Source organism: Neofelis nebulosa, chromosome 15, assembly GCF_028018385.1.
Source record: "Neofelis nebulosa isolate mNeoNeb1 chromosome 15, mNeoNeb1.pri, whole genome shotgun sequence".
Classification (NCBI taxonomy): domain Eukaryota; kingdom Metazoa; phylum Chordata; class Mammalia; order Carnivora; family Felidae; genus Neofelis; species Neofelis nebulosa.
In genome coordinates, this window is record NC_080796.1 from 21759822 (window position 1) to 21772152 (window position 12331).

The window sequence follows — 12331 nt, forward strand, 5'->3', positions numbered from 1 at the left end:
GGCTAGGATTTGGACCATCCAGATTCCAATTCCGGCATTACTTCTTACCTTCTCTGTGTCTCCGTTTTCCCATTTGTAAGTTAGAAATGTGGTCCCTGACTCAGGATGGTTTGACTTACGATTTGTCGACTTTACAATGTACAAAAGCGATACACGTTCAGCAGAAACTGTACTTCGAATTTTGATCTTCTTTGATCCTGGGCTAGTGATATGTAGGACGATCGTCCCTCATGATGGTAGGCAGGGGCAGTGACCTGCAGTTCCCAGTCAGCCAGGCAATCAGGAGGGTAAACAACCAATACCCTCAATAGCCATTCTGTACCCTACAACCATGGTTTCTCACTTTCAGTACAGTATTCAATAAATTACACGAGATACTCAACACTTTATTATAAAATAGGCCTTGTGATCACTTTGTCCAATGGTAGGCTAATGTAAGTGTTCTGCTAGCAGAACTGAACTAATCAATTCCTACACGTCAACCTAAGCACATGATAAGCTTATCAATTCTGTTTAAAGTTTCTCAAGGAGTTTGAACCTGATTTACGTTAACGAAAGACACCTGACTGGTCAAGCCGAGTGACAGCTGTAGCTTGTTTCTTTTTTCCCCCCTGCTTCTCCCCTCTTTAAAAACTCCTGCCTACATGAGCAGGGAAGGTGGTTTTTAACAGACATTAATTTGCCATCTTCTCAGGTGACTTTTTCAAATGAAGTTGCTCTCCCTGCCCCAACACCTTGTCTCTCAACTTACTGGCCTGTCACAGGGTGAGCAGATGAGACTTGAGTTTGATAACAGTGTTGGTGAGCCAACCAGGAGAGGTGCTGCTCATGGTTAGCTACCCCAGTGCGGGAAAGACTTTGGGGATGGTCTGTAACAAGTGCCAGAACTGCTTTCAAGGGGGGACCCTCCCTTTGTTTCTGAGGTCAGCGCAGGTGGCCCCAGCTTCCTGTAGGAGCAAGGAGTCAACCTGTGGATGAGTTCATGGACTCCAGTACCGGGTGAGTTGCAGCTCCAGTGTGTACAGCCAGTGTGTACCTGGCTAATAAAAATAATTGTTGGGCTCTGTGCCCAATTTGGTTTTGGTTTGTTGGGAGAGCAGCTCTTTTGTGATTGTATTTGATAGTCATGGGGAATTTAATGTTTATTCTACCTGACAGCCTGTTCAGGTGCATTTTGAAGAAATAGTCCGATTTTAGTTATTCATCTATGTCCATGAAAGTGATTTTTTTTATTGTGACACAGCATGGCCACAATATACATTGGGATCTGTGAATGATGGACTTTAAATAGCTCTTTGAATTACCATACTGCTTTGTAGTTGGAGTTGTATTGCCAGAGAGCTGGCAAAGATGATGAAATTCCCCTATGTGCAAGCTTTCATGCTCCTCTATCAGGAGGAGATTAAAAGGGAGAGGTCTAGGCTGATGGTACAGAGACCAGAAAAGAAGGCTGTGCTCTCGGTACTACAAGAAGATGGGAGCAATTTAAGGGAGGAAGAAGACAGGACGATGTTACAACCTCTAAATCCTTCACCTGCCCTTCCATTCCTGCCCCTTGTGGCCAATTTTCCATCTCCTTGGGCTGAAATGCTTGATTCTCTGGAACCTTGTAGGGCTTCAGCTCCTCCTCAATAGGATTCCAGGGAAGCACCAGGGCCTGGAGTAGTCTCCCCTTATAAGACTCAGGGAGGGAATCAATTTGGCCAGAAAGCAATTCCAGCCAGACCAGAGCAGTTTCCTACTGGAGGTTTAAACCAGCATGGACACCTGGGCTGGCCCTTTTCTACTTCAGCTCTGTTGCATTGGAAGAACAATAATTCCTCCTGCCAGGATGATCCCCTTGAAATGATTAAGCTATTTACCTCAATATTTGCAACTCACTGACTCTCTTGGGAAGGTATTCAAACTCTTAAATATGCTTCTCATGGTTGATGGAAATGGTTAGTGATAGAAAAGGCTTGTGTAGAGGCATCAGTCTCCATTACAGAGGAGCCAAAGACACTCCCAAGGTGGATGTTGTGGTTTCCTTAGTGGAACCAAATTGGGATCCCAATGACAGGGGCATGCCTGCACTTGATTACTACCAGAAGTGCATTTTGGTTGGTCTCAGGGGGTTTCTAAACAAAAGAAGTCTGAATAAAATACAGGAATTGCAACAAAAATCTAATGATCACTTTGTGTTCTTGGAGCACATTTACCAAACACACCGCAAGTATACAGATGCTGATCCTGAGGCACTCAAAAATGTTCAGATGGTTAAGTGACCTTTGTCACACAGAGTGCTCCTGACACTAAAAGAAAACTGCAAAAGTTGGATGAAGCATTAGAGATGAATCTATCACAGCTGGTGGATATAGCATTCAAAGTGTACGATGGCAGAGAACAGACACCAAAAAAAAAAAGATGCAAAGAGACAGACACCATCTTTGTGGAAGTCCTATGTGGCTCTCACAAATTCAGGGCTCCTAAGAAAAATAAGGGAGGTCCTTTAGTTGAAAACCAATTTGCATCCTGTAAGAAAGAAGGACATTGGAAGAAAAGCGTCCCTAAGTTAAGAAAAAATAAAAAGGTTAAGGAGGGGAAGGAAAGGAAGTCTCAAATGATCCAACAAGATGCAGACTCTGATAAAGAATGAAGGGGCCCAGGGACTCCCACTGATCTAGCTAAGGCAATAGTAATTTCCACATAGGGGCCCTGGAGAAAATTGACATTAGAAAATCAATTAATGGACTTTTAGCAGACACTGGAGCCATCTCTTCAGTTATCAATACTGAAATAGCAAAAATTTCCAGTAGAAAAGTCTCCATAATGTAGATTACTGGATAACTACAACAGAAAGCCTTTCTGCAACCTATGAAATGTAAGTTGGGAGATCAGAAACTACAACAGTTTTTGTACCTTCCTGAGTATCCCATCACCTTAGTTGATGGAGACTTGCTCTGTAAATTGAATGCTCAAGTCACTTTTTCTCCAGGAAAAAAAAGCATTTGAGACTCTAAATGCCTCCTTACCAAGCTTTAAGACTGCAGATGATTCTGCTGGGAGATGAGGCTTCGACTGCTGACCTATCCCCACCTGAGATCTGTGAACACATAAGTGAGTAAAGCTGTAGGGGTAGATGGGAAACCAGGTAAGGCTAACAATGTAGAACCCATTTCTGTTACATTGCAAGAAGATGCTAAATAAAACCACCTCTGATACGTCATATAGATCTCTCCAGTTATCCCCAGTATACTGTGAGAGATGAAGAACAAGCTAAAGAATGGAGATTTACTAATACAGAGACTACATTCCTTCTGGAAGCCTCAATGTACAGGAAAGCCTGAGAAAAATGATTCACACCTTGAAAAAAATACTATAGCCAAAATTTGTGAAGAGACTAGCTTAACTTGGGATAAAACACTGCCTTTGTACTACTCAGGATAAGGGTAGCTCCATGAAGCAGGCTAAAACTAAGTCCTTTTGAAATTGTGTATGGAATACCTTTCTAGGCTACAGTTTTGACCTCCCTGTCCTCTGAAATCAATCATGAATTAAATGTTATAAAATAGGTTCAAAATTTAAATATTAAACAGTATGCATGGGTTTGTTTCCACTAGATTGTTACCCACCCAATGAACCACTGCACCCCTCGTCTCTGGGATTGCATGCTACTCAAGACCTGGAGGGAAGAGGAACCTGATTACCAACTTGCTGAGATATGGACAGAGACAGAGCCACATACTATTTTCGTGACCACTTAATCATGTCTAGGTCAACTGTGGTGCAACCTTGGGTATATCACAGCCAGGTGAAAGGAGCCCCACTTGAGAGATCAGAAACACAACCTGAGGCTTCTCCATGGACATGTGAGTCAGTGGAAAATGTATTCCACAAACTTCCTTAAACTTCCTATGCTATTCATTTTACTACTAAAATGGGGCTTAATAATATTTATACTAGGAGTTGGCATGTATATGTTTGTCAAGTTGATTATGATTTGCATAGTGAAGGGATGCTCTAAACTGGAGAAAACTGCTGAGATACAGTGCCCAGTTTTTAAGTCCTCACTTAATAAGGGTAGTAAGAGTAATTTTCTAAAACAAGTCCAGTTGTTTCACTTCCATGACCTCCCTCCGACGTCCCAGTTGAGTAGGAACTAGTTAGACTCTAGATGACGTCCTTTTCTTTTAGTTCTGTAATGTGACAGAAGGAAACCGCTGACGAGGGAGATTTGTAGCAGGACTTAGCTATAATCAGCACATTCCTGCATATCAACCTCTAAGCACATTGTAAAGCTCATAGCAATCAATTGTTTAAAGTTTCTCCGGGAACTTGGAAGAAACTGGCCTACATTAACTGAAGACACCTGACTGATTGCTCAGGCCCAAGTGGCAGCTGAAGCTGGTTTCTTTTGTCCCCCCAATTTTCTCCCCCTTTTAAAATCCTCTGCCTGCACTAAGATGGGAAAATGGTTTTTTGGGACATTAGTCTGACACCTTCTTGGTTAGCTGGATTTCTCAAATAAAGTCCCTTTCTCTGCTCCAATACCTTGTCTCTCAACTTATTAGCTTGTTGTGCAGTGAACATATTGGACCTGAGTTCAATACTGTTCTCAGCATGTTTAAGGTAGGCTAGGTGAAGCTGTGATGTTTGGTAGGCTAGATGTATGAAATGCATTCTCAACTTTTATTTTCAATTTATGGGTTTATTGGGATGTAAGTCGAGGAAGATCTGTATCTTTATATAAGATATCTTTTAGCTCTATAATTCTGTGATTTGAATTCATCTGTCTTACTAGCTGTAGCTTCTTAAATCACCATACCTTACAAGTCTTCACATTGTCTATAGCACCTAATGGCACTTTGTACCTAGGAGAACCGTGATAAATATTTGTGGAGTAAAGGAGAGAGGTTCCTGGGTGGCTCAGTCAGCTAAGCATCCAGCTCTTGATCTGAGCTCAGGTTGGTGAGTTCAAGCCCCGTGGAACCCACTTTAAAAAGGTGGGGGGCACCTGGGTGGCTCAGGCAGTTAAGCATCTGAGTTCAGCTCAGGTCATGATATCGTGGTTCATGGGTTTGAGCCTGTGTCAGACTGTGTGCTGACAGCCTGCTTCAGATTCTCTCTCTCTCTCCTTCTCCCTCTCCCTCCCCTGCTCATAATCTGTCTCTCTCAAAAATAAACTTAAAAATATTTTTTAAATATTTTTTAAAATTATTTTATAAAATATTTTATAATAATTATAATAAATAAAATATTTTATAAAAATATTTAAAAAAATATTTTTTAAAATTAAAAATATATATATATATATATATATAATTTGTTGAATAAAGGAATGAATGAGTGAATGAATAACTAAGGTCTTTTCTGTATATAAAATTGAGTCACCATTATGTATGTAATTTAAATACTGTATTTAAAGTATATCTTCCATGTAACTATGGTTCTAGAAAAGATCTAGAAAAGACAACTAATCACAAGCTAGAGAGATTTAAGTTTATTTTAATATTCATCATTCCAAACACAGTGCAAATATATAAGTATGAAGAGGCTGAATATATACTTGGTTGCTAGAAGGAACTCATTAAAGCTTAAAAAAATGAATTTAAGATAGAGAAAAGGCTACCTACCTAATATAGCTAGTTGTAAGCTGATAATAATACAAAAATAATTGGCATCTATTGAACTTTCTCTTGCCAGAAACTGAAACCATACTGTGTAGCATGAATAATTTTCCTTACTTTGTAGATGAAAACACCTCCCTCTAGAGAAGTTACGCAAAGTGCTCAAGCTCACGTGAAGTGCAATTGGCAGTCAAGATTTAAATTGAGGCCTATCTAAATCTAAATGGATCTCCTAACCACAGCACTTAATTTCCTCTCCTGAGATGATACAGCCTAGAAAATAATAGGTATTCTCAAACATTTCAAAAAGACCTCTTAGAGTTGATGGACCTTGTTTGGTTGAAGGGAAGGAGACCCATTTACACTAGCTCATGGAGAAAGGGTGTTTGTTAAGGTGATCTATAAGTTCTAGAACAGGAACTGAAATTGTGTCAAAAACCACATCTCTGGGCATTGACTGTTTGTAACTTTTTGTTTGCAACAAGTTGTATGATCTCTGCTTTCTCTTCTATTCATATGGCAGCATCTGCTTCTTCTCTTACATCAGCTCTATTCTTCCTGCACATTAGCAGCTCCATGACATCATTTAACTTTTCTACTGCTAAATGATAGGTTTTCCTTTTATGTTCTAGATCAAATTCCTAAGAAAGGAAATTGGATTTTCTCAGTTCAATTTTTTTGTGTAAGCCTGTCTTATACTGTGTGTCTCCTGAACATCCAACGTTAATACCTGGTCTGCTTGCCGGGTAGATGCCTCTCTCTGTCCTTTGGCCTTGAGATTACCAACTCTCTACCATTCCACAACTCTTTTCACAACCAAGTTTTTACAATGACTAGTGTAACTCATTGTCTCACCTTCCATTTATTCCACACCTGACAAACTGTGCTTCTCATGTGTTCCTCCGTCCTGGAAATCTGGATTCTTCCACCATTCTGCCACTGTAAATGATCTTGCTGACGTCACCAGCAATTATCTACCAGCAAAATCCAATGAGCAATCTTCAATCTTCATAGTGTTTGATTTCTTGGAGCCTGTAAAATTGTTGACTACTCCCTGATTTCTTAATCACTCATGGCTTTTTTCTGTGTACTCTCTCCTCCAGTTGACCTCATTTGTCCATGGTTGCTACTCTATAGGATTCCTTTTCTATGTCTGTCCTCCAATCTTTGTACTCCCAGTTATCAGTCACTGGCTCCCTTTTCATTCTAAACCCTCTCTGGTGTGATTCCATTCACAACAGTGACTTTACCCTCAAGGCTGTTGACTTCCATGTGTTCATCCCATCCCATGTGATTCTGCCTGAGTTCTAACTGTATACTACATATGCCAATTGGATATTCTACAAACATCTCAAACTACACACTTATAAAACTGAACTCATTGTCTTATCCACTCCAAACTTTCTCTAGATTCTCCTTCCTATCCCCTAATGTGAAAACATCACCATCTCCTCAGTATACCAAGAAGGTCCTTCCTTCTTTATCTCAAGTCTTAACTTCATTAGTTAAGACTGATTCCAATTAATAGAAACCTACTAAAGCTATCTAAGTGTGGGGAAAGAGGAATTTGTCACAAAGGTACAGTGATTCTCATATAATCCAAGGACAAGAACATAGCTGAGCCCTATGGGTCAATAATTCAATGGAGTTTCTTCCTATCTTTCATTGTTGCTTCTATCTGCATATTTCTTTCATTTGTCTGTCTCAGCCAGATAAGCTTACTCTACTCCTCACAGAAAACCATAGGGAATATGGGCTACCCAATAGATCTACATTTTTATCTTGTCCTGTCAAGAGACCATCCCAGGGTAGTTAATCCTGGACAAGTCAACTTCAACTAAGAGAACAGGCTTACATGGTAAAAATGAAGCTGCTGAAATCTACTCCTCTGGATAAGAAAGTCTGATAAGGAAACCACTATGAACTTGGCAGAAACCCCAGTGGTATCTACCACAATCACTTAGGTCTGATGATTCTATGACATAAATTTTTCTCACAGTCTGTTCCCTATCCCCATCACCAATGCCATTGTCTTTGTTCAGGTTCTCCTCCATCTCCATTGTAGACTTATTTACTTCCATGAGTGTTATTTATCATATATACAGTTCTCTGATCATTTGTGCATATACCTGTTTTTTTTGCTAAATTCTAAAATGCTTGAGGACAGGCAGTATATCTTTATATCTTTGTATCCCCTCTGGTACTTAGCAATAATATCTGAGATATAATTGGCCTCAGGAAATACTTATTCAGTGAATAAAAGATGTATTTGGTATCCTAGGCCATTATTCACTTGTATCCTCTATGTGACCACCCTGGCTTGTAAATTATGCCTGCCAATAGCCTTCTGGTTTTAATTTGAATTCCCATTCAGTGCTCCCTAGGGAGAGAATGTGCTAATTAACTTCAACCTTAATTTATATCTCTTCTCTTATGAGTTTGGTTATATAGTGTCTGAGATATTTATAAACTCTAATACCTAGATGAAATTCCATTTCTGTACCTATAAATCTGAAGATTGGACTTTAGACATGGTAACTTCACCATTCTGAAATAACCATTAGCAAAAGCCTTGTTGAAAAAGCAGCTTCTTAAGGCAACATCTGTCAACATCTGTGCTCAGGAACTACAGTTTGTGTTTATGAAAATATTCACTTGGAGTAAGTAATAACAAATTTAAGTTTCTAAAGACTGACAGTGCTTTTGAAGAAGTAATATGTACACATTGCAAAACCTCACATATTTCTGAATGTTTTAATTTCTCTATAAAAAATATGTGAGGAAAAAAAATCCCTTAGAGATATGAATGATTTCAAGTTCATGAGAGATCAGTTCTCCTGAATGTCTTTGCCATAAAGAGTGATCAGTAACATGGGACTCATGGGGTGCTCAGTCAGTTGAGCAACTGACTTGATTTTGGCTCGGGTCATGATCCCAGAGTTGTGGGATCGAGCCCCACATCAGGCTTGGCATTGAGCATGGAGCCTGCTTGGGATTCTCTCTCTTCCCTACTCGTGCTTGCACACGCACTCTCTCACTGTCTTTCTCTCTCTCTCTCAAATAAATAAAATTAAAATATTTTTACAAAGAATGATAAGTAACATAATAAACATTGTTTCAAGAACCATTTTTGAAGATACCTATGGATGTTTCTAAATATAAATTTTCAATAAAAGCTAAAGGCACAAACTTAACTTAAAATTTGGTGAAAACATTCCTGTGGTAAAGCAAGCTAATGTGTTCCAGAATACTGCTTCCTAGGGAAATGAGGATAATGAAATGATGCCTATCATGATGGTGGTAGTGATAGGAGTGCAATGGTGATAGCAGCCAACTTTTAGTGAGCACTTGTTATGTATGTACTTTGAATTTGTAGTGCATTACTTAAAGGTTTAAAAAACCTAGAGTAATCCCCCCCACAAAAAAAGGAGGAGGCAGGGGGTGATACCTGGGTGGCTCAGTCGGTTAAGTATCTGACTCTTGATTTCAGCTCAGGTTGTGGTCTCACAGTTGTGAGATTGAGCCCTGTGTCGAGCTCTGTGCTGAGTGTGGAGTCTGATTAGGATTCTCTCTCTCTCTCTCTGTCTCTCTCTCTCTCTCTCTTTCTCTCAAAAAATAAATAAAAGATAGATAGATAGATAGATAGATAGATAACCTAGAGGAATGGAAATGAGCATAGCATTTAACGGGTTGTTTGCCACATTATGTATCTTATATCTTGCTGGTCATTCTAACCAAGAACCAGAGTCCCATCTTTTTTGCCCATTCATTTCAGTATGTCTTGAGCTCTTTTAATGTTCCAAGCACTATCTCAGGTGCTAGTGATACCACATTAAACAAATCCTGGCACTTAATTTATCTTGGGGAGGAGAAAGAATAAGAAAGATGTTAAATAAATATCTCAGCTTGAGAAATGACAAAGTTCAGAAACTTAAGAATAAATCCAAATCTGTAATAAAAATTCATGGCAGCCACCATTTTAGTGCCTACTCTGTATCAGGAATTTTACATAAATTAGTTGGTATGTTAAACCTATTTAAAGTTTATTTGATTCAACAAATATTTATTAAGCCCCAACTATGTGTTATGGATTGGGTAAATAACAAGAAGCAAAACAAACAAGAAATTAAGCTCCAGAAAGGGCAAGTAATTTGTCCAAGATCCAAATAAGTAGTAAATGGCAAAACTGGGACTTGAAAACAAGTTTGTCTGATTAGAAGGGTAGAAGTTATTAAGCTATTGAAATGGTCTTGGTGGCACAGACAAGAGTCCTAGCAAAAAGGAGGTCAGATTTTCTCTGAAGGTAAAGACAACAGAATTTCCTAATAGTAAATGTATGAAAGACAGGAGTCAAGAATGACTTCATGACTCAGAGGTTTTTGTCCTATGCAATATAATTGAAATGAGGGAGGCTTCAAGAAAAGCTGATTTGGGGCAACATTTTGGATATGTTGGATTCGAGATATCTGCTCTACCTCCAAGGTGAAATTGCTGAGCAAACAGTTGCATTTACAAATCTGAAGTAAAGGAGAGCAACTCAGGCAAAAGATGAATATTTGAGAGTTGACAGCATACAGGCAGATAATGTAGTGTTGATGGTGGCAAGACTCAGATGCCTTAGATTGCTGGTGTTCAAGTGGCAACGTTGCCATTAGGTTATGAAAAGTGAAGACCCCAACCTTTTTTCAGACTTGGAGGCTAGAAAGCCATTTGCTTTTGTGAGGAGAGATGGATTATGGTAAGTCCCATGCGCAGCACCAGCATTGGTTTTGTTGTTGCTCTTGCTTTTGTCTTGCTTTTTTATTTTATTGTTTTGTTTAGAAGCTTTGACTCTTTTTAAATACTGGAGAAATCTTCGGCTGAGATTCATTATATGCCATAAAACAGTGGTTCTTAAACTGTAGTGTGCATAAAAATAATCTGTAGGTCAGAGCTGGTTAAAAAATCCATTTGATGGGGCGCCTGGGTGGCGCAGTCGGTTAAGCGTCCGACTTCAGCCAGGTCACGATCTCGCGGTCCGTGAGTTCGAGCCCCGCGTCAGGCTCTGGGCTGATGGCTCGGAGCCTGGAGCCTGTTTCCGATTCTGTGTCTCCCTCTCTCTCTGCCCCTCCCCCGTTCATGCTCTGTCTCTCTCTGTCCCAAAAAATAAAATAAAAAATGTTGAAAAAAAAAAAAATTAAAAAAAAAAAAAATCCATTTGATTCCTAGACCTCAGTAGACTTGCATGAGGCCTATCATTCAAAACAATCATGTTTTTTCCAAGCATCCTCTGTGAATCTTACGTAGTGAGTCCATAGGCTTCACTATGAAAACTTCTGCTATTGATTATTAAATAAATTGAATAACTTGTTTTGCCTTAGGATACTGTAAAGATAGTTGCTTCTTGGTACATCTGGCCAGCAAAGCTTAAAACAAATAAGATTTTGTCCTGTTTTAGTGATGCAACACAAGGTAGCTTACTGGCTATTTTCCCTTAGTGCAAGTGAATTTATAAGTTTCTTTACCTTATTTACATTAACAGTGTAGGGAAGGAGGAGAGCACTTGAGATGATTAGGTGATGGGATGGGAGACTGTAGGAACAGGTACTGAAGGCTTTCCCCATTGGACTGCATTATCCAGAGAGCACACAATAATGCTAAGTTCTCACCAATGCTCAAGTAAATTTATGATTTATTTGTTCAGTCAGTAGACAATAAGGACTATTAGTCAGGCACTGTGTCAGATCCTGGAGACTTGAACATCAGATTCTTCTCAGAGACTATGCCATTGGGTAAGAGATACAACCCATAAGCAGGGAAAGGAGGTAAGAAGCTCTGTCTTCCATTCTGCAAAACTTAAACTCACCAATTCACCCCAGTCCAGCTCAAATTCTGCATGTTTAGGACCCAGTGTGAGGAACATGCTACCCCTGTAGTGTCCCTGGAAAACACCAAAGCTGGGTGGAAACAATCACCCTGGACACTAAAATCAGAGGTTCCCATTCTGATTATGCAATTGAAGCAATGAGGAAGTTGGCTTAATTCTAATGATTCTGTTCATTGAATTTCCATATTCTTATTCCCAAATACGTCTTGAGTTCTTTGAAACATGTCCTATAAACCCTCCAGCCTACTTTCCCAAATAGTATAATGGGATTCATCAATACTGTTGTAGGTCTTGGAGTGATAGCCCAAGTAAGCTGTTTTCAAGTCCTTAAACTAGCTAACTGCTAGCAGAATCCAGTACATGCAAATAAATCGAAAGTCTGCATTTTACTATCCAGAGCATTCATTGTGGATCTGGAGAGTCTGCTAGAGCTCAGTGCTCAGTGCTGGAGAGAAGTTTCTTGGCTTTTTTTTTTTTTTTGAAAGAGAGAGAAAGAGAGAGAGAATGAGAATCTTACACAAGCTCTATACTTAGCTCAGTCAGACACAGGGCTTGATCCCATGATGCTGGGATTATGACCTGAGCCAAAATCAAGAGTCAGATGCTCAACCTACTGAGCCCTGCAGGCGCCCTGAAAGTTTCTTCTTCCTAATAAAACAGTGTGTATTAAAACAGTATTTTTAGATAAGACAATTTTATTTCCTTCATGCTTCTCTATTTTCCTTGATTTTCAAGAAATTAAAAGCATTGTTTTAAGTTCATTTGTAACAATGTTCTTAAGCCTAACTTTTCTGAACAATAATTTTCCTCTCCCTCTGCCTTTGTATGAAACTCTTATTTTATTACTCCTGTGGTGAGA